This window comes from Malurus melanocephalus, unplaced genomic scaffold (assembly GCF_030028575.1).
Source record: "Malurus melanocephalus ecotype Western Australia unplaced genomic scaffold, MMel_1.1 scaffold_89, whole genome shotgun sequence".
Classification (NCBI taxonomy): domain Eukaryota; kingdom Metazoa; phylum Chordata; class Aves; order Passeriformes; family Maluridae; genus Malurus; species Malurus melanocephalus.
Window position 1 is genome coordinate 809,573 of NW_026623321.1, and position 24,982 is coordinate 834,554.

A 24,982-nucleotide genomic window follows, 5' to 3' on the forward strand; every position below is an offset into this window, starting at 1 on the left:
GGCAGGGACACCTTCCACCAGACCAAGTGGCCCCAAGCCCCATCCAACCTGGCCTTGAACAGTTACCCCACATGAAATTTCAGAATGAGAAAAACCAAAAACATTCTGGCACAGCTGGGGTTATATTAACTTGTTTCCAGAGAAGAAAATAYAGTAACATAGATTAATTCTGTGCTGCGACTTCCCAGCTTTTTATCTGCAAGTCTGATGGGTTTCAGCAGCAGGTAACCAATAAATACATGTATTTTTAAAAAGATCTAACATATTTGCCCTGGTGTGTCCCAAACCGTTCTCAGCAGTTCTCAAACAGCTTCCTTGATATATTCCTATTAATTTCTCTAACTTGAGGCCTTGCTGACTTTCCCTTTGGAGATGAACCCTGCTGTACTCTTGTACTCGGTGCTCTCCGACTGAGCCACGGCCTCCTCCAGCTGATTATCTCCATTCTTTCATCTTCCCTGTCCTCCTTCATTATGCTATGCTGAAAAGGCCTCCTGGAACACACAGCTGGGAGACACTTCTCTCTGCTCCTGTCTTTCCACAAGCACTGCCTTGGCACATTTGGGTCRGCCACCAGGAAAAGCCTGGATTGTAAACATCCATCCCATAGTATCACCCAACCACTCTGAAAAACCAAACAWATCATTCCCAGTTATATTTCTTATCTGAGCCGTCTCGAGCTGCTTTAAGCCTTTCTCCCAGCCAACCACTGCTCCTGCTCCTAAGAGAAGCTGCACCTCAGGAGTCAGACAGACTCCATAAAGAGCCAAGTTAYGGCACTAAAAACCATAAACTAAAAACTAAAATCTATAATTTTCCACCCCTCCAAGCTCTTTAAAAACATGAAATAACTGATGACCTCTTTGTTTTGCAGATGCAGAGAAGATGCAGGAGAGCAATGGGTTCAAGGGCGATCCTCACTGGAAGCACTGGAATAGGTGGAATAACCATCCCTGGAACTTTCAGGGATCATCAATGGTCTCAGAGGGCTTTTCCAACCTAAATAACTCCATGATTCTAAGGTAAACCAGACCATACTGGCAGGACCAAGATTCAGATGTAATTCACATTTTCCATCACATTATCCTCAAAGATAAGTTTCAATTTATGTTTTGCTCCAAAATTTCCACCCGCTACCACTAATCACCCTCCCTCCATTTTTGTAATTACTCCCCCCAAATTGGGAGAATCCCTTTCCAGCTATATCCCGAAAACATCGCTCCTTCCCACAGATTGCAACATGATAAAGATCTAAATTTGTCTGGGAGCCGATTGCACTGTACCAAGTTGGCACACCAGCAAAACAATATTTCTGGAATAAAAATCAGATCAGGGCAGAGATGTCCTTTTAATGACAGATGGGTCAGGCTTCCCTGAGCTTTATTTGCTCAAATCCCCTGTTCTGCAGGTTTTGGCTGTGATTTGTCACTTCCAGCCCTGGTTGTTCCTCACTGTTCTCTAACAATCTTTTCCCAGTCGTCTTCTGGTTGCTTCTAGGATTTCTTCTCTGGTCAAGGCTGGAAACCCAAAGGATTGGGAAGCAGCTCCAGCCCCACTTTCCCACTGGGCAGCAAATCCCTGCCTCGGGCAGCAAATCCCTGCCTCGGGCAGCAAATCCCTGCCCTCCTCCTCTCTTTCTTTGCTTACGCTGGATGGACCCAGCTGGGCTTTAGAGACTGGGAAAAAGGAAGATGAACAGCGCAAGCAGAGGGGATCAATCCTCCCTAATAGTCCCTTCTTCCTTAAATATTTTGGAATCTTTGTTCTGAAACAAAGCAGTACCAGGGAAGATGAAGGAGAGCCCAGGCTAAATCTGTCAGCGGAAAGGGAGCTTTGGCAAGAAGTTTGTTTATCATCGTCTTTTTGTAATTTCATGCTGGCAAGAGKCACTGTGTTAACAAGCCCAGGAGCCTGAGAGTCTTTCCCATCCACAGGACGGGCAGACGCTGGCATCCCCTCACTCCATTTGGAAACCAAGCCACATGGAAGGAGAAAAACACACTCCAGATTTATGCTGGGCTTGATGTGCCCCGTGCTACTAATGACCACCAAAACCCAGAAAATATATGGGGCAACTTGGCACCACTTGAAAAACAAGCAAAAGAAGTGGCTGACTTCTTGGGGGAAAGCTGCCAAGTGATGAACAAACAGAACTCAAATTAAGAAAATGAGATATTCACAACAATCACAGACAGAGCTCAGGCAGGGTTTAACTTCTTAACAAAATATGGGACAGCCCAGTCTTAACAAAAAAAATAGGGATGCACACCCAAAGGCAGTGGTGTTGCAATTATTATTACAAGCCTTCAAGATAAAGGTTGTTCAAACTGAAAATATGAAATTAAATAGCTGCTTTAAACGTTGAAGACTCACTTAATCACCTCCAGTTCTCAGACACTGCAGTGGAGTGGGAGATCAGGTGTTTCACAGTTCAGTGCCCGCCCCTTGCCCACAACAGCTTGGCACTGTTTTCCCAAAGGTTAAGCAATGGGATCCCTGCTTCCAAATCCCAAATACAAGGGTCTCCATGACCAACCTGTGCCATGCTCCCGGGCAGAAGAGCCAAATTTCAGCATCCTTCTCCCTGTCAGAAATGCTGAAATCCTTCCAGGCCAGGCTGGAGGGGGCTGGGAGCGCCCTGGGACAGTGGAAGGTGTCCCTGCCCACAGCAGGGGTGGCACTGGATGGGCTTWAAGGTCCCTTCCCACCCAAACCAGTCTGGGATTCCAKGAGTCTGCATCTGTGCTCTACTGCTCCAGTATTTCTCCAGCTCACATTTTCTTGGAATTCTCTCCTACTTGGCATTTCTTTTACAGACCCTGAGCCTAATCCTGCAGAAATACGTTATAAAACAACAGATAACCAGCACGACAGAAAGAAAGCTCACACACATGACCAGTCAGAATTCTTTAAATGAAGGCTACAGACATCCCTAAAGCTGTCCTGGGTCTCCAACACGAGCCAAACACTCCATGCAGGAATTACCAGAGGTTAGTGGCAGATACTGTGAGACAGGAGCCATAATTGGTGTGGGTATGACACGATTCCCCAGCGAAATATACACTCAATTAGCATATTCATTTCATAACCACTGGGAAAGCCAAGAACTTTCCAGCCTGCCATCAGAGAGCATTTTGTACTGTTTTTATTCACCTAAACACTCACTCAGGTTTCCAGTGAATACACCCAGCCCAGGAGGCCAAAACCAGGAATGGTTTTGCAACAGCACAAAGAAAAGGGCTGAAAGGCCACACCAAGTCAACAATTAATAATTTTCATAGATTTCTGGACATTCCTTCCCAAACTTAAGAGCAGGAAGAGAAGTCTGAAGGAGMTTACAGCTTGCACTTTATATCAGGAAAAAAATAACTCCTAAATCCCCAGTCTCTGATGGCCGGAAAACCCAGCTTTGCTTCCTTTTTTTTCCATCAGGGGGATAAGACCAATTTGGGGGATGAATGGAACAGGACCCATCCCCTATGTGATGGGATAGGGACACATCCCTATGGAACAGGACACATCCCTGTGAAAACAAAAAGAGCCAAGAGAATTTAGATGCTTCAAAACTGAATGCTGTCAAACATGGAAAACTTCATAAATCTGGTTAAGTGGGAAAATGATTTATAAATAAGTAATTAATCCATACAATCCCAGAATTGTATGGGTGGGCAGGGACTTTAAAGCTCACCCAGYGCCACCCCCTGCCATGGGCAGGGACACCTTCCACTGTCCCAGGCTGCTCCAAACCCCATCCAGCCTGGCCTTGGACACTGCCAGGGAACAATTCCTGCCCAATATCCCATCCATCCCTGCCCTCTGGCACTGGGAAGCCATTCCCTGTGTCCTGTCCCTCTATCYGTTGTCCCCAGTTCCTCTCCAGCTCTCTTGGTGCAGTGCTGAGGGAAGAGTTGCACTCAATGTTSTTGGAGGTTTTTTCCAGGTTTAACATTTTCAGATTGCAACTGTGACTGATAATTTAATTATTCTTGGAATTCAGTGCTGATTTTTCAACACTCTCAGGTGCAGCCAGACTAAACCCACCCRGTTTAAGCACACAGAGTTGTCTGCAGCCTCACAGCCTCACATTAGAAACTGCAGAGAGAAAAAGCCTTTTTATATTGCACAAAAGATCCCAGCACACATTACACAGCAATTCCATGATTTACAGTGCACACCCTTATTTGTGCCTTTTTGAAAAGGAAGAAAAAAAATCAGGCCTTTCATTTGCAACCAATTTGTGACACATTTCTTCTCATGCTGATAAGCCTCATCTCTGTACATAATAAGGCTTTTTTTCTGCCATCATTTCTCCCTAACAATTCCATTTTCGTCTTAAATGAACTCTATCAATCATACAACAGGTGCACATCACCTACTCAAGAGACAGATTTCCTTACTCCAGATTTCTCTGTCCTCTGACAATGTCCAAATTGATAATAACTGTGAYAAATCCCCCAGTCTGGTAGGGGACTAATTTTGGTAAGATTTGCTCTATTTTTTAAGGAATTTACAAGTTAGGTTTTTACATGCCTGGAAAATAAACTCAATATTCCCAGAAGATGTTCTGTGAAACACTGGTGGCATGGTTTCTATTTCCTTAATAAACAACAGAAATTGAGTTCCTGGTTTCTGTTCAATGATTAATTGAGCTTTAAGAGATTATTCCAACAGCAAGGAAGAACTACCAGGGGATCTAGAAGGAATTAAATATATAACAGGCAGCCCAGCAGGCAGCACACGCTGTGGGTGAGACAGGAACCAGGCTGGGTGTGCATCCTCTGGAAATGCAGCCCTCAGATGTTGGACAATGTGACCGGCACAGGGAACACAGGGAAAGCACAGGGCAGGGCCTGGGCGATCTTCACAGGAATTGCCAGGCAACAGCACCGAAAAAAAATGTCCTTGAGGGAAAGAAAAGGAGGCCAAATTGCGAGAGTAGCCACGACCTCTACGATCTGGAGAGCCTGGGAATACACACTTCAGAAAGAACAAATGTTGCACAGCAAGACACTTCCACAAGGTCCCCCTCTTTCTCTACACTTTTTCCCAAATTGACTTCTTTCAGTAATTATAAAATAGTCTGGTTATTCCTTTCCAATTAATAATATGCATTTAATCACATTTGTAATATCARTTTTATATTTTCATTTCTTTGCCTCTACGAATTTAAACAGAATGGTGCCTATATTTAGAATCAGAGCACAGTGAGTGACACTCCATMGAGTATTTCCATATAAATTTCCCAGGATATAGGTGTCCCTGCATTACCAGGGCTGTGCCATCCCACCAGCATCCCAAAATCTGCAAAGCACTCCCGGTGCAATTCCAAAGGAAGATGGAAGATACACGAGGAGAGGCAGCTGCACTTCACACCTCTCCATTTTCCGTGGAAATTAAAACCCAACAGTGCCCAGATTTCAGTGTCAGCAAAACAGTGCCAGATTTGTCCTCCCAGTGTGGCTGAGGGCTATGGAAATGTWATTACAAAGGGTTTGGGGTGGCACTTTTAATTTCCCCCTCAGGCAGGCTGTTTGCCACAGGCAGCAGTTCGTGTGTGTGTTTTACTGGGATGTTCAAGCCCAGGTTTCCCCCGCTCCGAGTCGAGTTTTGAAATGAACACCAGCCTGCAGGTATTTCCAGCTCGGTGTGGATGAGCTGAGGTGAAGCTGCCATTGATGCCCTCACATCCCTCCTTTGTCCAACCCAGCCAACACTGAAAGCAGCTCTAAAACATGAAACGTGTGCCTGCACCTCTCCTGGCCTTTTATCTGATGAAAAATGCCTGCCACAGGCTGGAAAGAGAAAGGGAGGACTGAGRCTGAAGGACAGGAACAACATTTTGGAAGGATTTTATTCTGCATTTTCACAGGAGAACAAAAGATCTTGGCAGAAGGAAAATATCATTATTAGGAAAATATTATTATTAGGAAAAGGTTCTTCAGATGRAGGGAGCACTGCCCAGGCTCCCCAGGGAAAGGTCCCGGCCCCGAAGCTGCCAGAGCTCCAGGAGGGTTTGGTCAGCACTGCCAGGGATGCACAGGGGGGGATTGTTGCAGGTCTGGGCAGGGCCAGGAGTCAGATTTTGACCCTCATGGGTTCCTTCCAACTCAGGATATTCCATGATTGTATGATCTGCCCAGGCAGCCCTGGGGAAGGTGTGGAGCAGAATTCCCATCCCCACCACAGYTCCACAGCCACACTCCCGAGCTTCTGCTGACCCAGGACTTGTAATCTCCTTCTGCTGGAGCATGTTTGATACAAATGCTAATCCTCCTCATTTGCAATTCACTGCTGCCATCTGATCGTGAAAATCTTCTGCAGACATCAGAGCAGGGAAACAGAACTGAACAGAGACACAACTGCTCAGGCTGTTCTGCCAGTTACCAGCAATTAACAGGGCACTCAAAACAYCCTCATCAGCCCCTGAAGCACCTCGGAGCATCCCGCTGTGTGCAGCCGGCTGGCCTCATCTATGGCTCTGGGACAAAGTGTGCCATGTGCTGGGGAGGAGGAACTGGAACTCAGCTCCACAGGGGCCATGTGGAGGAGCAGGATCTGCCCAGAGCTCCAGAGCAACCACAGGAGCTCTGCAGTTCCAGACCTGTCACTAGCACATTCAAATGCAAGGGGAGGGCTCTGTGATGGTCTCACAGCCAAGTGGATATGGTGCATCATGGAATCCCCAACTTAAAGCTCATCCAGTGCCATCCCCTGCCATGGCAGGGACACCTTCCACTGTCCCAGGGTGCCCCAAACCCCGTCCAGCCTGGCCTTGGRCACTGCCAGGGATCCAGGGGCAGCCACAGCTTCTCTGTGCACCCTGTGCCAGGGCATCCYCAGCCTCACAGTCAGAAATTCCATCCCAATTTCTAATCTAAATTTTCATTCACCCTCCTTCAGTTTAAAACCATCCCCCCTTGTTCTATCCCCTGCACTGAATTCTTCTTCTGCTGCAAATTTATAAAATATTGTGACAATTTTGAAAATCCTGGGATCAGCAGGAAAGCCATGTAAACTGAAGAAAGCTCCTTGAGGAATGCAGGGGGACCAGATTAGAAATGTAGAGGGGGAAATTACAGAGGCGGAGGGAATGCAAAAGCAGCAAGTGCATCTCTGAGTCCAAAACCAGGAACAGAGGCTGAGTCACGGCTGCTATATTTGGTATAAATCCAGAAGAATCATTCCTAAAATAGGTTAACAAAATACTAAGAAGCAGAAAAAGGAAATTCCATCTTGAATATAGAGTGAAAAACTCCATCTCAGAGAGTTTAACGCGGTAAGGAAAGCCCTGGGGTCACCAGCACCCGAAGGGAATGAAATACTGGTGTAGCTGAAGAGGATCTTTGTTAAACATAATCCCACAATTACAAAAGARCCACATAAAAATACAACTCCATTTCCCATCTTGTAATCCAGTATTTAACACTTGCTTTCACCAGGAAAGAAAAAGCATCCTGTTCTGCTGGGCTTTTTAAGGCTGTGCAGTGTTTGCTAAAAAAACAAAGTAGGGCTTGAGCTGAACAGCAGGAGCTCAGGGGTTTACTTTCCCAGGGTGATGAGAACAGTGAAGGATGTGCAGCCCTGGAAAGGTTTGGGAACTCTCAACACTCCCAGGAAAAGAGCTCACAGCTCCTCCAGCAGCTTCTGCCCACGACTTAGGATCATTCCCTGCAAAGCTCCTTGGTTGGATGTTCTCCACATATCCTGCTTTTTATCCCACACAACCCAGCAAAGAACTCAATTATGTGGCTATTAATTAGGGCTGCACATCACTTCCTTCTCAGCACCAGCCTCGCAGAACTCACACATCCTCCCCTGCTCTGTAACCTGATGTCCATGCCCATGTCCCACTGTCCCACAGAGATCTGGAGGTTGTGCTGCAGCTGGGCTGGGTTTGGCTCCCTCCTGACCAGAATTTTGGGGTAATTGGGTTAATGAGGTGATCTGCTGGTCCATATCCTATATATCCTACATATCCCTGACATAAGCGGGAGACTTCACGTTGCTCTCTGTAATCTCTTGACAGAGCCATCACCAATCAATCCACAGACATCAACAACTACCAGAGGTTTCAGGTTCATTCACAGCTGCTCCATAGAATTAAACTTGCCCAAATTCCTGAACTATGCCTTGAATCTTTTACTGGGGAAAAGCTGTGCAGTAAATCAGGAATATGGATCTCTGTGAAGCACAAGCACTGGTTTAACTGGAAGCTACAGACCTGAAGGTGACATYGTGCACGAAGTGCCAGGTCTGGTTGAGAGGAAGTTGAGAGAGATGCACTGAGCAGGCCCTTCAAGCATCTAAAAACTTATTCCTCTGTTCAGCAGGGAGGCTGAGGAAAGCCTTAAAGCCAGAGAATCCAGGGAATGTCAGGGCAGYGGCTGTCAGGGCTTGCTCTGCCCCTCAGCTGCAAGCAGCCCGAGGATGAACCATTATGGATCCCTCAGCTTGCAGARCAAGGGATTGTTTTTCCAGCTCCAACCCTCCATGACTGTTGGCTGGCTGGATCAGCATGACCATGGCAAGAGCAGGGATTTCACCCACAGATACTACAAAGGCATTTCCAGGCTTGGACTCAGCGAGAGGACAAGGACAGACACAGAACCCCAGAATAATTTGGGTTGGGAGGGGCCCCAGAGTTCATCCAGTGCCACCCCTGCCATGGGCAGGGACACCTTCCACTGTCCCAGGGTACTCCAAGCCCTGTCCAGCCTGGCCTTGGACACTGCCAGGGATCCAGGGGCAGCCACAGCTTCTCTGGGCACCCTGTGCCAGGGCCTCCCCACCCTCTCACCCAATAYCTGGTCAGAATCCACCCTCTTTCAGTACAAGTGATTTATTTTTCTTGTCACACCTCTCTCAATAATCACTGCAAATTCACAGGTTAGCAAGCAAAAAGTTCTTGTTTGCAGCACTGGAACCACATTAAAAATATTCAGAAACTTAAAACTCAAAAGAAATGACAGAGAACTGCTTTGAAAAATACAGAAATTTGGCTATTCCTCATTGATAGGAGGAGGCCAAGGAGTTGCTCCAGGGATGGAGCCCTCTGCTCTGGAGCCAGGCTGGGAGAGCTGGGRGTGCTCACCTGGAGAAGGGAAGGATCCAGGGAGAGCTCAGAGCCCCTGGCAGGGCCTAAAGGGGTTCCAGGAGAGCTGGAGAGGGACTGGGGACAAGGGATGGAGGGACAGGACACAGGGAACGGGGTCACACTGCCAGAGGGTAGGGATGGATGGGATATTGAGCCATGGCACCTTAATCCACACCAGGAGCTCCAGAACATCCATCCACCCTCAGCTTCTTTCAGTCCCTGCTCTCATGCATCCACGGAACTGTTGGAGCCCAATGAGCAATTACAGTACGAGAAAACAGCTGCTCTGTTTGGCAGCTCCCTGAAAAGTGTCCTTTTGAGACAAGCCAGGTCGTGTCACAGCTAAATGACTCTGGAGTAACTGCTTTCAGGAGCCCTGCAATAAAGGAATKAAACTTCAGGCAGCAGAGTCTAAGATGGTCGATCAGATTGAGCTTCCACTGGATTTTGTAATTAACAGCAGAGTTGAGTATTCCTCATTGTGAGGATCATGGAATCATCCACTGGTTGGGCTTGGAAGGGACCTTTTCAAGGTATTCAATGATTGCAGAGAAGACGCACATTGAGTATTTATTTGCTGCATGTGTCTGTTTTTCCTTTTCACTCTTCATTCAAAATCCCAAAGCTTTTCCCCATATGGAGAAACAATCCTCTGCTAAAATGCCTTTAGGACCACAGGGATGCCACTGGACTGCTGCACTGCTCATGGACTAATCCAGACAGATTTTTAGCATYTCTCAGGACAGAAACTCCAATGTACAATTAATACAAAAGTTCTACAATTAATTCCCATTCTCTTTGTAGTGATCTTGGTTCAGAGCAGTAAAACAAGACCAGAACATGCTAAATCAGCCAACAGCACCATTTAGGAGTTCCCTGGCCCAGAAATCAGCTAYAGTTTGAGAAAGGGTTCGTGGCTGTCATAGCTTTGTTGGAATTACTCTGCCTGATCCCAAAGATTTCTATATTATATCCAAGGTGCCTTGGACAGGGCAAAGTTTCTTTGTGCTTCAGAGATGTCACTTTGGGACAGATGCAAGAGCCCCCCTGTTCCAGAATTGTCCCAGTGGTTTGAGCAGCACAGTTGATGTTTTCTGGGATGAGAACAGTTGGAATGAGCAGCAAACACCATCTTTTTTAACCGCTGCCAACACGTGTTTCAATGTCCATTTTCAATCAACCGGCACAGCTTCCAGCAACACAAAACACACGAAGGAATTCTCAGCTGGATTTTATGCTCAGGAGCTGCCCATGTCACACAAACCACCAGAAAAACAGCCATCACTGCCCAAATGCATCCTTCATTCACTAATCCATAGAAGGGCACTGTGAACTCACAGCTGATTTCAAAGCCAAAGCTGCTCTTTACAATTCAGAGGAGAATTTGGCAAACAACCCTTTTTCCAAAGCATGGATCCTGCTTTTCCACTGCCATCTCATCACAGAGAGGGCCAGTCAGGGGAGAGCTAATTAATTATTTTTTCTGAAAGGCATTCTATGCAAATTATTGTCTTAAAATACAGTTTTAGGCTACAGAGTCTGCAGTTTAGTGATGCCACCTCAGAGAATGTTCCTTCCCAACCTGTCACCACCAGGTGAGTTCTAGCAGCTCACTTAATGCAGAGCTAGAAGAAAATTAGATTCTTTAACCTGAATTTAATATTCATAATTAGGTTTTAACTTCAAAACGAGTTAAAGATGAAAACCAATTTTAAAATGTAATTTCAAGAACATATTTACTTATGGCTTTTGAGCTGTTCCAAGGTCAGAGTTTGCTGGGTCCCTATACCAGGAGCATGTCCTACAGGGTATTTACCAAGAAATTCCAGGGGATTTCTAGTTATTAACAAGGTCCAGCAGAAAGACAATCTGACCTGGCAACTCCCTTTTCAAAGGGTTTTGAAAAGTTGTTTTTTTTCAAAAAAGGTTTCTTTTTAAGGTTTCCTGAAATGCAGGTGAAAGAGCTGGGAGTTATTGTGGGAAGAGTTTCAAAAGCCATCCCAACATCCTGGAGCTCAGCATGCAACTGGCACCAAGAGGCTTTGTCAGCCCCAGATAAAAATGTTAATAAACAGCCTTTTCCTTAGTTATCCTCACTACAGTCACCCCAAAAATGAGGAATTTTCAGGCTGAGTCAGAACACAGAGTTCAGCCATTTAAGGAACTTCAAATCCTCTTTTTCTTTACCCAGTTTCCCCAGGTTTCTCTCCCGATGTCCTTCCCAGCCAAGAGCAGCAAATGGAAATGTGTTCCACATCCGTGTGAGATAATGGTCTCATGTAAGTGGAAAGTATTTCCTCATACCATTGAGGAAATACTTGCCATCAACAAGACAAATAGGTGGAATTGCTCCTTCCTAAGTGTTTCCGGATGAGTAGGAAAAGGAAAAAAAAGATGTTCAGGCTCTCCCTGAAACACATCTGAAAGATATCACTTCTCCTACATCCCAGAATCAAACAAACTGCCATCAACTGCCACATGTGGTGTTCCTAACTGGGGAATACTGCACATTGACTGCTTTATTTTGGGATTTCTGATGTGTTTTTTCAATAGCAAGAGCTGTGTTTACCGTGAGGACTCCGATGGCTGAGCGTGCTGTCAGTCATCTGGAAATTCTGCAAACAAACAGCGCTCGGCTCTTCCCTGCCAAGAATAAAATCTTATTTTGGACAGGGAAAAGCCAGTGTTCTCTAAAATGAAAAGGGTGACATGGAAATCTGCATCTGTTCACGGGAGGATTTAAAATACGGACCATTTCATGTAAGGAAAGGTGGGAAAATTAAACGCAACAAACTCYGCCTGTGGTCTGCTTGAGGAATGTGGGAGAAATTCCAATGGGAGAACAGGAGAGCAGGGAGGAGGAGGCTCACTGGAAAACAAAATAATGGGAAGCAAATGAGTCAAAATCCAAACCAAGAAGAGCTTAAACAAGACTACTGAATACCTTAAACTTAGAAGTACATACARCAAATACAGAGCTGCTCCATATTTATTCCCTTACAAGTATGGAAAGATTGAGTATTCCCAGAAAACTCCACGAGGGAAGAAAAAGCAAAGACACACTAAGAGAATAAAACCAAATATTGTTTACTTGAAAAGTCAGGAAAAGCTTAGAATGCCCTTAGAATGTCCATGATGTATCCAAAAACCCTTTATCATGTTCAAATCACTCACTATGTAACAGCAGAAGACTTGTCCTTATCTTTAACCAGGATTATCATGGAATTAGCCAGTGTCTTCCTTCCCGTGAAGCAAAGTGACTGGAATGCTGCAGTGCCCTCACTCAGATAAACAAACACAGCATGGGAAGCAAAATAACTCAACCCAAATCCCTCAATTGTGGCTAAAGAGTCCAGAACTGGGGGATAAACCACCTCAAAAAGCTACTTACAAAAGCCTCAGCGAGACGCTATTAAAAAATTACAGTTATAGGACAATAGGAAAAGGGACTGTTATGGATTAGGGAGCAGTTAAGCAACAGGAAACAGCCTGGTATTAAACATGGGATTTTCAGGCTCCCAGAAGGGGGACAGCAAGGTGCTCCCACAGCCTTCATAGGGACCAGCAGCTGAAACTGGGAAAGAGAGCAGAAGAGACAAAGCAACGTTTGTGTAGATTAAATTATTCATAATAGTCAYAATTAAGTTGGGAGATTCAGCGAGCCCTGAGAGAAGTGCAGAGAGTGAAATCGTCTGCTGAGAGATGCAAGGTAACGTGTGTGTGCTGGATAAAATAATCTTGCTCCTATTGCAGGGGCTGTGGTGTTAGAAACATCTCCTGGAAGTGATTTTTGGCTATCCAAAAATCAGTTCTGATAGGGCTTCTGGAATCCTTCASTGAACGCTGCAATTTTTGTATCTATGCAATGAAAACCAAATGGCCAAATGATAAAAAATGCATTAAACACTGCATTTAATTTTTTTTYAAAATTAACAGCATTTCTGAGTTAAATTCTAGTGCCTAAAGGGGTTCCAGGAGAGCTGGAGTGAGATTGGGGACAAGGGATGGAGGGACAGGATGCAGGGAATGGCTGCCCACTGCCAGAGGGTAGGGATGGATGGGATATTGGGATTTAGGAATTCCTGGCTGTGAAGGTGGGGAGGCTCTAGCACAGGGTGCCCAGAGAAGCTGCGGCTGCCCAAGGATCCCTGGCAGTGCCCAAGGCCAGGCTGGACAGAGCTTGGAGCAGCCTGGGACAGTGGAAGGTGTCCCTGCCCATGGCAGGGGTTGGGTCTGGATGAGCTTTAAGGTCCCTTCCAACCCAACCCATCCTGGGATTCTCCAAAATCCAAAGGTGGGGTGGTTCGGTGTTCCTTTGATCAGGTGGCACCACTGGAAAACACCAATCTGAGGGAAGAGCAGCATTTGGAACTGGCTTGGTTCTTAAAAAACACACCTGGACCTCAGCTCTGGAATGTTACTGATCACTGAATTCCAGGAAGGGACCCCAGGAGGTCACTGGTGCCACCTCCCTCCCCCAGCAGGGCCATCCCAGAGCTCAGGGCACAGGGCTGTGTCCATGTGGCTCTGGAATATCCCCAGGGAGGGGACTCCAGCCCCTCTCTGGTCTCTGTTCAGGGCACAARTTCTGCCTCCTGTGCAGGGGGAGCTCTCTGGGCTCAGTCTCTGCCTGTTCCTCTTGCCCCATTGCTGGGCCCCACAGAACAGATGTAGGACGACCTTTCCAGATGCACCTTTACATTTGAACTCCCTCTGCTTYAAATTCATGGGCAAAGACATTTCAGAGGCAGCAAAACCCATTTGTGTCCGTTGTGAGGCCAAGCCTCGCTTGTGAGCCAYGGCAGAGCAGCAGAGACCGGAGATAAACCGGGCATTTGGGTTTTCCTTTTTTTAAACCACACCCACTTCACAGGTGGGACCAAGAAAGGATAAGGAAAGATGGCACAAAACATGACAATGGTGACGAGAACTGAAGGTTCAGCTCAGTGTGTGGCTTTCAAAGGAAAAAGCCAAATCAAAGGAGCAGAAAAGAGRAGGAACTCTATAAAAACACACACAGGGAAGGCAGAGCTACAGGGAATCCTGCAATGCTCCTCCTGCTTTGGCAGCGAGCTCTGGAGCAGGGGGATGAGAACAAGGACAATCTGCGTGTAAGGAGCATTTTCTCCTCTCGTTTTACCAACAGATATTCCTATCATAAACTGATTTCATTGAATTATCAGGAGAAAAGTGATGATCTGACACTGCCCACTCTGCTTGCATTATTGCCCATCCCCACACCTCAGTGAGGTGCTAAAGGCAGCACATCACAACAATTTCTCCAAGCAATATTTGACTGATAACCTCCCATGTCCAAGCAATTCTGATTTTTTTTAAGTCATCATTAGCACCAATCAATTCCTACATGGCATTCAGCTGAGATCCTGCAGACACAAAACCTTCATAAAACAAAAAGCTTTTTTTATCTGCCATGAATTATTTTAAGGTTGCAAAAGGATTTTTTTTTTCTCTTAAAGCAAGTTGTCTTTTTGTTTGAGGAAAAAGAACACACACATTTCCTCTTGTGTAGAAGATACTCCGATTGCACCACAGAGATCCCGCTGATACACTTGCAGCGCCAAATAACCCTGAGGAAAATGAATTTTTCAAACAGTAAAACATATGGATTAACGGTTTGGAACACCCGCACCCACTCTGTAACCCCCAGGGCTAAACCCAGCGAATTCCCAGGCCTGTGAATCAGCTCTTGGTGCCTGCCACACGCAGGAATGCAACACCATGGATGCACATGCAGTGCAGTCAGGATGTGTTTTATCAGCTCCACAACAATGCAGCCTTGGCAGAGCGCCGCCAATCGCGACTGAAGCTCTCCAGCCCGATCTGCTGGAGCTGCACGTGACAAATAAAGCAATGATTCGCAACTGAGCTGCAGGGAGATGCTCTGTGAGGCCACAGGCACCGTGGGGATGGGAATGTGCCATTCCTGCACTCCTGCAGCAGAGAGAGGGAGCCCAAAGATGCGCCAGTGACATTGYGGGGTCATCGTTGCACCCCAGAGGAGAATAAATGGAATAAAATGGTGAAGAAACTGCAGTGGTCTTCCCACACAGCAGAGTTACACTCAGTCACTGTCCCCACTCTGCAAACTCTCTGCGTGGAATCCCTTTCAAAGCAACAAGAGAATCAGCTCCTCACTCCAAAATCCCACATTATTTCAACATTAAATGCAGAATATTTAGGGGCTCCAGCCCAAGAGCACTAGAGGAACCAAAGCTATCAGCTTGTAAATCCCTATCCAAGCCTGTAATGAACTGACAAAGATAATCCTTGAGCAGTACCTGGGCAACAACACACCACTGTATTGTTCACTTCTGATGAATAATCTGCACTTTTCCAGGCACTTTTGCTGAAAAAACACCTTTCAAACCTGACCTACCCAAGGGCAACAGCAGCTCCACAAATGTAGAGTATTTTATTTCTGCAGAACCCCAGACCGGTCTGAGTTGGAAGGGACCTTGAAGCCCATCTCATTCCATTCCAATCCCATTCCATGAGCAGGGACACCTTCCACCAGACCAGGCTAAACTCCAACAAGAGCCTAGAGAAGGAACAGGGAGCTTCACTTTTCGGTGGCCTCACAACTCGTAAGTAATTAATTATCCCCCAATGCCACAGCCTTCAGACCAAGACACCTTTCATGGATGAAGAACGTTTTAGGGAGAGAATCCTAGACAGAAATCCTGCTGCTAAAGACTCACATGTATCTAGAACAACCTGAAAGTGCAGTTACTGACTTCCAGCCCCATTCTGCTTTTGGAGCTCACAATCCTGACATGAAGCTGTCTTGTTTTTAACTTGAAATGACACACTCAGCTGTACAGAACACACCAAACACAACAATTCTCCTGTTTACAGCTGTGATAGCCAGAAAGGCTGGCAGACAGGCACAGGGAGCAGGCTGAAGTGCCAAGGCATTATTGGCCACAGTGTCCAGCAGGAGCAGGGCAGGGATGGGGCACCGCCATGGATCTGACACACAATTCCTCATGGACACTGACAAATGGGGAAAAGCCTTTTACACCTGAAAGAGAATCCATCAGCTCTTTTGGTTGCAGTGGGGAACAATATTCTCACACTTTAATACAAAAAATGGAAAATAAATGCTGAAAGAACCCAACTGCAAAATTAGAGAGAACTTCAGACAGAAAGAATTTGTGATTTTGCTCTGCAATCAATTTGCCTTCAGTTTTCCCAGTGCTTTGTACTCACCTCCTCTCCGTTACACAACCAGAGCACATCCACGGCTAAGCTGGATCCTAATGATCTCCCATTAACTAAACTTCCCAGCACAACACCTCCAAAGAAAGAAAAGGTCAAAACCTGCCATAAGCAGAAGGAAAATCTCAAAGGATCAGAAAACCAACTGAATTGTTACTTTCCCTGCTCCAAATCTGTAACTTGTAAGGATCCACTCCCTAAAAGCTGCACAATGTGGACCCAAGGAAAGGCATTAAATAACCATAAAAGAAGTATAAAAGTTTAAGAGCAGCTGCTGTGTAATATCTCCTGACTGAATGCAGCATTAATGTGGGAAAAAAAGGGACTGGAAATGCTTGGTCTGYACAGCAGCAAGGACTCGCCCACCCTGTTCCATTGACTCTGCTCCAAAGGGGCACAGACCACCTACTCCCAAACTGGGGACATCCATTCCAAATTGTATAGGGGATTTCACCCACTGAGCAATGGCAGACTAGGAGGCTTTGAGGACAATTATGGGAATGAAAAGGAGAGAGAGGGAACCCTCAGCGCTGAATGAGCACGTGGAACACCAATGTCTAGACAGTGCTGACACCTTTGTCTTTGAGAAGAGGGATTAGGGAAGGAATCTGGCTGTGCTGTCCCTTGTTTGATATTAAACCAGAAGAACACTTTGGGCTAAAGGCCTGGCCCAGTTCCAGAAAGCACTTTATTAGGAAGGAGCTGAAGAAAAGGAGRTCTGTGAGAGCGAGAGTGAAGTTCTGCCTGGCAGTCACAGCAATTAAACGAGCTGCCTTGATGAGGAGGAAAAAACCATCCGAATAAAACCCAAAGGCTCCAAAGAGCAGGAGAAAGTAATTTGAAGAGTAGGTCAAGCCTCCCGAAGGGATTACCTTTCCAGTTTGAGACTTAATGCTGGAGACATGCTTGGAAAAGCTGACCAGTGAGATCCTGCTGATCCCATAGATGACCCTGTAATGCCTGCATGCTCTGGCACCAGTCAAGTTTTAAAAGGGAATGTGGAAAAGCACGCGAGTTAGGATCAAAACTGGCACACCTAGAAGGTTCCTTCTCCTTCCTTCCATCCTCCCCTTCTCCCTGCATCCCTTCCTCCCTTGCTATGAGATTGCTGGGTTAAAATGAGTTTCATCAAATCCCAGATCACATAAGAAACTTGAAAGATTCACTTCAAAGAGGTCCTTTAGCAAACAAAGCATTTAAGTCAATTTAATGCTTCTCATACTGGAAAGAACCACTTCCTTCAATGGGAAAGGAAAACAAATAATGGAGAGTCAAASCTGGGAACATTTGTGGGAGCTGGGAATAACCAAGCCCAGGCTGTGGCTGTGAAGAGATGGGGGGCTCACACTCCCCTGGCTGTTCCAGTGATTCCAATATGAGAGACTTCTCTCCCGGGATGTTCTGACTGAGGGTGAAAAACACAAGAGAAGCTCACAAGCTTTCACTCTTACCCAAAAATCCATCTGCCAAACACGGCAGGCACTGGAAACTCACCACCCCAAGGACTGGGATGTGTTCAGAGAAGGCAAGAAGGAATACAGCTCTTAAATATCTCCGTGCCTCTAAAGATATTTGTCAGTTCAAATCTGTGCTGCTGTTAGGAACCAATTTTTGTGAAAAACGCACTTTAAAGGCAGTTCCCGCTTCCCTGAATATCCAGAGGATATTTCCAGTTCAATACTCCTAAGTCCTGTGGTTCCACCATCACCTCTTCAGGCACACAGGAAGAAGGAAAAGAGAAGGAACCTTCTCATTCTGCCAGGAAATGAAGGCAGAGCTGGAGGATCCAACCATTGGTTCTTTAAGGACAAGCTGGGATGGAAACCCAATCCAACCTTCTTTATATGGAGAAATTAATGRGATAATATTCAAGAGAGAAGGAAACTTTATACAGACAGAGGGAAATCTTAATTCACAAACAGACCAGAGGCAATTACCAAAATTATAGCAATGGAATTCTTTTTTTGCAGTCAAGCATCATTGTGGAAAATCTATTGGAAAAAAGCTCACGCTGTGATTTGCATTTCCATTAATTTTCAAACTTTTGTGTGCAGAATTGATGGCCAGAATTGGGAAGAACAGGAACTGTCATACACTGAAATATGCTCATCAATRTTATAATACAGGATTTTCAAGGATCAAACACAGACAATGTTCCAAGGTTTAGGGGTTTTGGGTTTTGGTTTTTTTTTTCCTATTAGCCTGTATAAAATGGGTAAAGATGTAGGGGAAAAGAAAAAACACCAGTGTACCATCTGTTTTTTCTGAGTGGTGCCAAGCAACAGGGTGAGACGTAAAGGGAAGAAACCAGAATGCAGGAAGCTCCCCAGGAACAAGAGGAAGAACTTTACTGTGAGGTGACCACGCACTGGACCAGAGAGGCTGTACAGTCCCCATCCCTCTCCCCAAACCCCCGGGGACACAATCCCAAATAGCTGCCCCTGGGGATCCTGCCTGAGCAGGGAGGTTGGACTGGATGACCTTTGGGGTCTCCTCCAACCCCAGCCATTCTGGGATTCTGGGATTCTGGGATTCACACGCAGCAGCAGCACAGCACAACGGGCAAATCCAAGGCTCTTGGGAATATTTTCCTTCCTGAGGTTTACCAAGGGTGCCCAGAGCTCGCAACGAACCCTCAGGATATCGTTCCTGCCAATCTGACAGTACTGAGTTATCATTTCCACATGTTAAAAAGGAACATTTCTGTACTGAAATCTGCAAAGTTCTGCCCAATTGCTTTACAGCTTTATTGCATTTAATTGGCTCTTGCTCCTTCAGCCCAAGAATTTCACACAAAATTCCAATTACACAATCCAGCATGAGACAGGCAGAGATACAGACCCTCTAACAAGCTTAGGCAAAAATCAAAGGGCTAAATCAAAAACTGGCTCACACCAACTCTATTCTTTGTGCAGTCAACCAAGACTAATTAATGCTTTTAATGGCAGTTTACCCCTTTTGGCGCCATAAATCAGAACAGGCAGCTTTTCTGAATTAACAAAAGAATCTGTGAAAGGTGTAGCTCATTAAGCACACTCCCAAATTCAAATGCACTTAATCAGAACCAGGTACATTGAGCAGGAGCAGTGCAGGAGCAGYGAGATCTGCAGGCTGTACACGGGGAACATTCATTCATCAACACAAACAAGGCTGGCACACCRGGAGCAGGGGCTGAATTACACATCTGAGAGAAGGGCCCCTGCTTCCARCAAGGCTTTTGTAAGGGCAGGAATGTGGGAAGGCGCTGGGGGAAGGTGGAGGGAATAGGGAGAACGTTCCCACAATCTCMCCTCAGCCACAGAGTGCTTGAATGGAGCACACTGGTGCTGCTGAGCTGTTGGAGCAGCTCCAGACAAGGCACCGAGGTGATCAGAGGGATGGAGCAGCTCTGCTGGGATTGYTCAGCCTGSAAAAGAGAAGCTTTGGGGTRACCTGACTATGGCCTTCCAGGAGCTGAAGGGAAGAACCTATGAGAAAGAGGGAAAGAGACTCTTTACAAGGGACTGGAGGGACAGGAAAAGAGGGAATGAAGCCTYCTCTCAATAGGTTTAGACTGGATCTTAGGAAGAAATTCTTCCCTGTGAGGGTGGGAGGCCCTGGCACAGGGTGCCCAGGGAAGCTGTGGCTGCCCCTGGATCCCTGGAGCACCCTGGGACAGTGGAAGATGTCCCTGCTCATGGCAGGGGGTGGCACTGAATGAGCTTTAAGGTCCCTTCCAGCCCAAACCATCCTGGGATTCTATGATGTACCTAAACACACTGTAACATATCACATATGGAAAATTCTTCCCTATAAAAGGTGATGAATTTATACAGATTAATGACCCARGATTTCATCCTAAGTAACAGTCTTGCAAATACTCTTCGTAGTCAGATCCACTCATCTAAAAAAATCACCTTTAAACTGGTTTTGCCACAGCTTCTTCCCAATATCCCATCTAATCCTGTCCTCTGGCAGCAATTTTTCTTTGTGCTGTCCCTCCAAAGTCCCTCTCCAGCTCTTTGGAGCCCCTTCAGGCCCTGCAAGGGGCTCTGAGCTCTCCCTGGATCCTTCCCTTCTCCCAGCCTGGCTCCAGAGCAGAGGGCTCCATCCCCTGGAGCAGCTCCGGGTTCTCCTCTGGCCCCTCTCCAGCAGCTCCACGTCCTCCTGATGTTGGGGGCCCCAGAGCTGGATCCAGCATATAACTTGGCTTGACAGAAATCATTTTCCATATCACACGTTCTCTGAAAGGAATTTTGTTCTCCAAAACAGAGCTGGCAACACAGGAAAACTTCAGATCTGTGAACAAAGGATTTGCTCCTGCACTGAAAAAAATCACCAARTGATGTTCCCAAAAGCATGGAAGCATCCAAGGGCTGCTGGCAAAATGCTCCACTTCAGCTCTGGATTCAGTGCACTCCCAGCCCAGTGAAGACCCCACCAAACTGGCAAAATGCTCAGGAGACTAAAGTCCAGAAATTTTCCATATGAGTTCAGAAATGTYGAGGGGCAAAAGCATAAAGACCAGGCCTGGTTCCAAATTCCACTCTCACACGCTGGATAAAAAACAGCCTAATGTAAAAGCACATTTAAAAACATTTACATCAAACCAAACCATTGCAGAGATAAGAGAGGTATTTAAAGAAACACATGGATTTTACACACACATCATGTTTAACCATTTAATTGCTGGAATTTCCATCAGGATGTGGGGGAGTGGGGTATTTCCCAAGCAGGAAACAACCTAAGTAAGCTGAGCTATGGCATGGAGCTCTCACACATTCAAGAGTTGAACTCAATTTATTCCATCTCTTGATTTGTCAATGAACACAGAGTCTAACAGGGAGGGGTTCAACTCAAGATAAAGTCTCCCATAAATAAATATCTGAAGTGGCTGCTGGAGATTCCCAGCAGGGCAGGCACAGCYTGGAGAGCAACCCTGATCTCCTTGGTCAGCCAAGTCTCCACAGCTCCATCAATTCCACTTGTGAGTTTAAAATTCCTTAATCTGGAGCTGAATTGGGCCAGGAGCCCATGGAGCAGGAGCTTTCTCCTGCAACCCCAACATTTCCCATATTCTGACTCCAAAAACCATCTTGTCCTCTGGATCTCCCATCAGTTCCAGCCTCACTTTCTCTCCCTCCTCACACCTCACCACCCATCAAACCCACCCTTGGCTTTGCCTCTCCCCTTCCACAGCCCTGGATTTCCGCTTCTCATCCCTCCAAAAAGCTGCACWGCCCCAACTGGGGAAACAGTGAAGAAAAAAGGGGAGAGGAGCAGCATCAAAGCCCCTTTAAAAAAATATCCTTTTTTCTAGCATGAAGAGGGGAAAAGGGRGAAGTGGGAGATGGACAGAGGATCACTGTTGTTGCCTCAAGGCTGACACAAGCAAGGACAAATATTTTCTGAAATCCTTGGCATTTTCTGTCCCATCCCACCTAAGATGGGGTGAATTGCTGAGGTGGGGGAGGAAGAAACACCCGGATTTCAAAAGAGGAGGCACTGACTGAGAGCAGTTTTACCCAAAGCAGGGCTGGAGTGCTCAATTTTTGTGCGGATAAGGGTCAGAGTGTGCCCAAAGGTTTGATCCTGACACAGTGCAGAGGATCCAAGAGCAGCTGACCTTTAAAGTTCATGTCACTAAGTGATCAGCAAAACATAGAAAATGGAAAAAAACATAGACTCAACCCTGCTTTTTCCATATTCCTGCACAAGAACAGCTGGATGGGATCAGGCAGACACTTCAGCCACCTCAGTGTCTCTGCCCACCAGAGARGTGTGAATCCCTAAGGGAAAATTGAAGGGCAGGCACACAGAGATGTTTTCCCAGCATACTTTCCAGAGGGATTTCCTGAGGGGGTAGGTTTCTGTTCCACAGCTCCTGTAGATCATGTTCTCCTACTATTAAAACATATTTAATTCTCTTACACACAGGCATACATATATATATATATATATATATATATATACACACACACACATATTTTATATACATATATGTATATATCCTTGCATACTATATATAGATATATAGATATAGAGATATAGAGATATAGAGCTATAGAGATATATAAATATATAGATATAGATATATATACACTTGACTTGTTCAGGTCTCATCATGCTGGGCACCATAAAACAAAGTAAAGAGTTAAGACAAAACCTGCTCTGACCAAATTACACTGCTAAGTTTATATTTTAAGACATTGTTCCCAGCTCTCTTCCACCAAGAAATATAAACTATCAGGAAACAATTTGCCTGTCTCCAGGCAAATGACAAGTTTATATCAGGCATCACATCTGTGCCGAGCCAGGGATTTGGACCCAGCTAATGAACACGAGTCTCCTTTTTAATGTAGAACAAAAATGTATTATTTTCTAGGAAGATATTAAGACTAATAAACACTAAAAAAAGAAAGCCTCATAATTCTTTATAGGAGCAGCATATAAGAGCTGTGTGTTTTACTCAGGCTGCTGATGACCTGATGTTTATTACCTTTCTAAATCAACACAATAAAACACACCAGGCACAGAGTGTTGCTGGAGCTTCAGCTTATGCATTTCTTGACCCAGAAATTACTTCTCATTTTAAAATGTAGCAAAGTTCATTTAACAGAAAGAAGAGTCCAAACCATTATCAAACAGCAACACCTGCAATCTGCACGGCATCCAAAGCTTTCCTGGCTGGAGGGAGAAGGGAAAAAGGTGTTGRGAGGAACAGCTAAAGTCAAGGGCTTCAACTGAAGGACACAAAGACGAGATGAATTGGTACCTCTTGGATATGAGCTTCCTTGGGATGGAGATAATCCGGAGAGGAGTGTGCCTGGGCAGGGAGTCTTCACAGCATTCCAGAGCTCTGCAGCATCAAGGACAGAGAGAGAGAGAAACACCCGTGAGGCTCTGTGGGAAACCTGCCGGAAGAAAACGCAGCTCTTCCCAGCTCCGAGTGGTCTTCACCTCCACTGGAGCAGAAGGACAAATGGGACATGCAAGAAATGCAGGCAAAGAAAAGGTGGAGCTGAAGATGCAGGGTAAGAGCAGAGYGAAGGAATTCCAGAGCTGGCAATAAGACCGAGGTATTCCCAGCTTCCCAAAGTCCAAGCTTTCAATTATATACTTGTTTACCAGCTATCTGTCAGGATTTGGGACTAAACAGGTTCCACCCTGAGTTTTACATGTTAGTCCTACATCCTCCCTTCCCAGCTGATAAAAAAGCTCGGAGAACTGAAAATGAAATCCCTCAAAATAAAGTGCAGCACCCCAAAAAAGCACTCAAGGCACTCCACATGCTTTATGCATTATAGGGAGGAACAGAAACCCTACTGTTCCCAAAGCAGGACCAGCCCCTCAGAACAGTTGTTTATTTTAATCAACCCAGTACCAAAAGGTTTACATTAAATTTTTTTTTCATGGTTTCTAACCACTGATCCTGTATTAGTTTACATTCACTGTAAAAACACTCTGGGGGAGAAAGTGGGATRCAGAAAACATCGAATCCAGTAAAACCATGGAGATTTTCTTGGAGAGTGCTGGTCCATCWCACCTTTCCCTGTAGACCTTCAAGCCCTTCACTTTGAAATGAACAGAAAACAGTAAAATCTTCATTTAAATTGAATCTTTCTTTTTCCTGCCTCCTGCAGGAAGCCACCAYCTGCCATCAGAGATCCTTGGAGAGAAGTCAAAACCCACCCTGCTGATGCTCCCATGTCCCAATAATCCCAACACCAGGAGTACGAGCATGAGCAYGCTCAGGGAAACAGGTCAGGAATATCTCCACCTGTTGCTACCATGGGTGATTGACTTCTGTATTTCCACATTACAATGAGCATATTCACTGCCTTGGAATTTAATTCTGGTTTCAGGCTTTTGGACTTGTTTTTATGGCCCTTCATTTCGAAGATAGAACCCTAAAATATCTTCAGGAGAGAGAGGGAAGCGTAAGTGAATTTCAGCAGACAAGGACTTGACAAATCTCATCCCATCAAGCTCTGCAGTGGCAAATTAGTCTCTCTCTRAGCACATTCTGTACTCAAAGTAGCCTCAGTGCTTCAGGAGGTACCAAATATAACACAGCCCCATTTTAACTTCCTTCCAGGAATACACACACTCATTTATCAAGAAGACGTGGGCTGCAGCTCCACTTCCAACAGCTTCAGTAACATTYTGTAAAATTAAACAAATTACTCCTTTTGTGGCAAGAAAGAAGCCGAAAATAAGTTCAAGCAAATGGGGGAGAAAACCACCTCCCCCACATCTCCCTCCTCCCTTGGATTTCGGGAAAGCATGCCTTGCACCAGGCTCATCATCAACCACAGCATCACCAACCACTCCTTCTGCTGCTTGCACACCTCAGTCCCCATACCTTCAACATTATTATTTCATTTCAGAGCTGCTTTGACACCTCAGATTGCTCCAAGTCCCCATTTTGGAACATTTTTATATCCCCATGTTTGTTTAAGCCAAGGAAGTCGATAAGCTCTCTCTTATAAGCACTAAAGGTGCGTGTCCCACAGTGCTGAACGTCCAGAGGTTCCCAGGATTTGGTGGGAGGACAGCACTGCCACAGCCTTTAAAGTCGAGGGATTCCCCAAACATTCCCGCTTTTGTTGGCTGCTACAGAGAGAGAGAACAGTGCCCACCTCTCATTAACCTTGGCAGCAGATCTTC

At 45.7% G+C, this 24,982-nt stretch overlaps 1 protein-coding gene across 5 annotated transcripts in view; it reads right to left on the reverse strand.

Annotated features, from left to right (window-relative positions):
• FAM168A (family with sequence similarity 168 member A) overlaps positions 1-24,982 on the reverse strand; it is a 124,713-nt gene that overhangs the window by 61,651 nt on the left and 38,080 nt on the right. For 3 of the 5 annotated variants that reach the window (XR_008965464.1, XM_057368149.1, XM_057368150.1), the window contains exon 2: positions 23,088-23,171. The exons of the other annotated variants lie outside the window; for them this stretch is intronic. The gene's annotated coding sequence lies outside the window, so the exon portion shown is untranslated. The remainder of the gene's footprint in view (positions 1-23,087; positions 23,172-24,982) is intronic. 5 annotated transcript variants of the gene reach the window in all.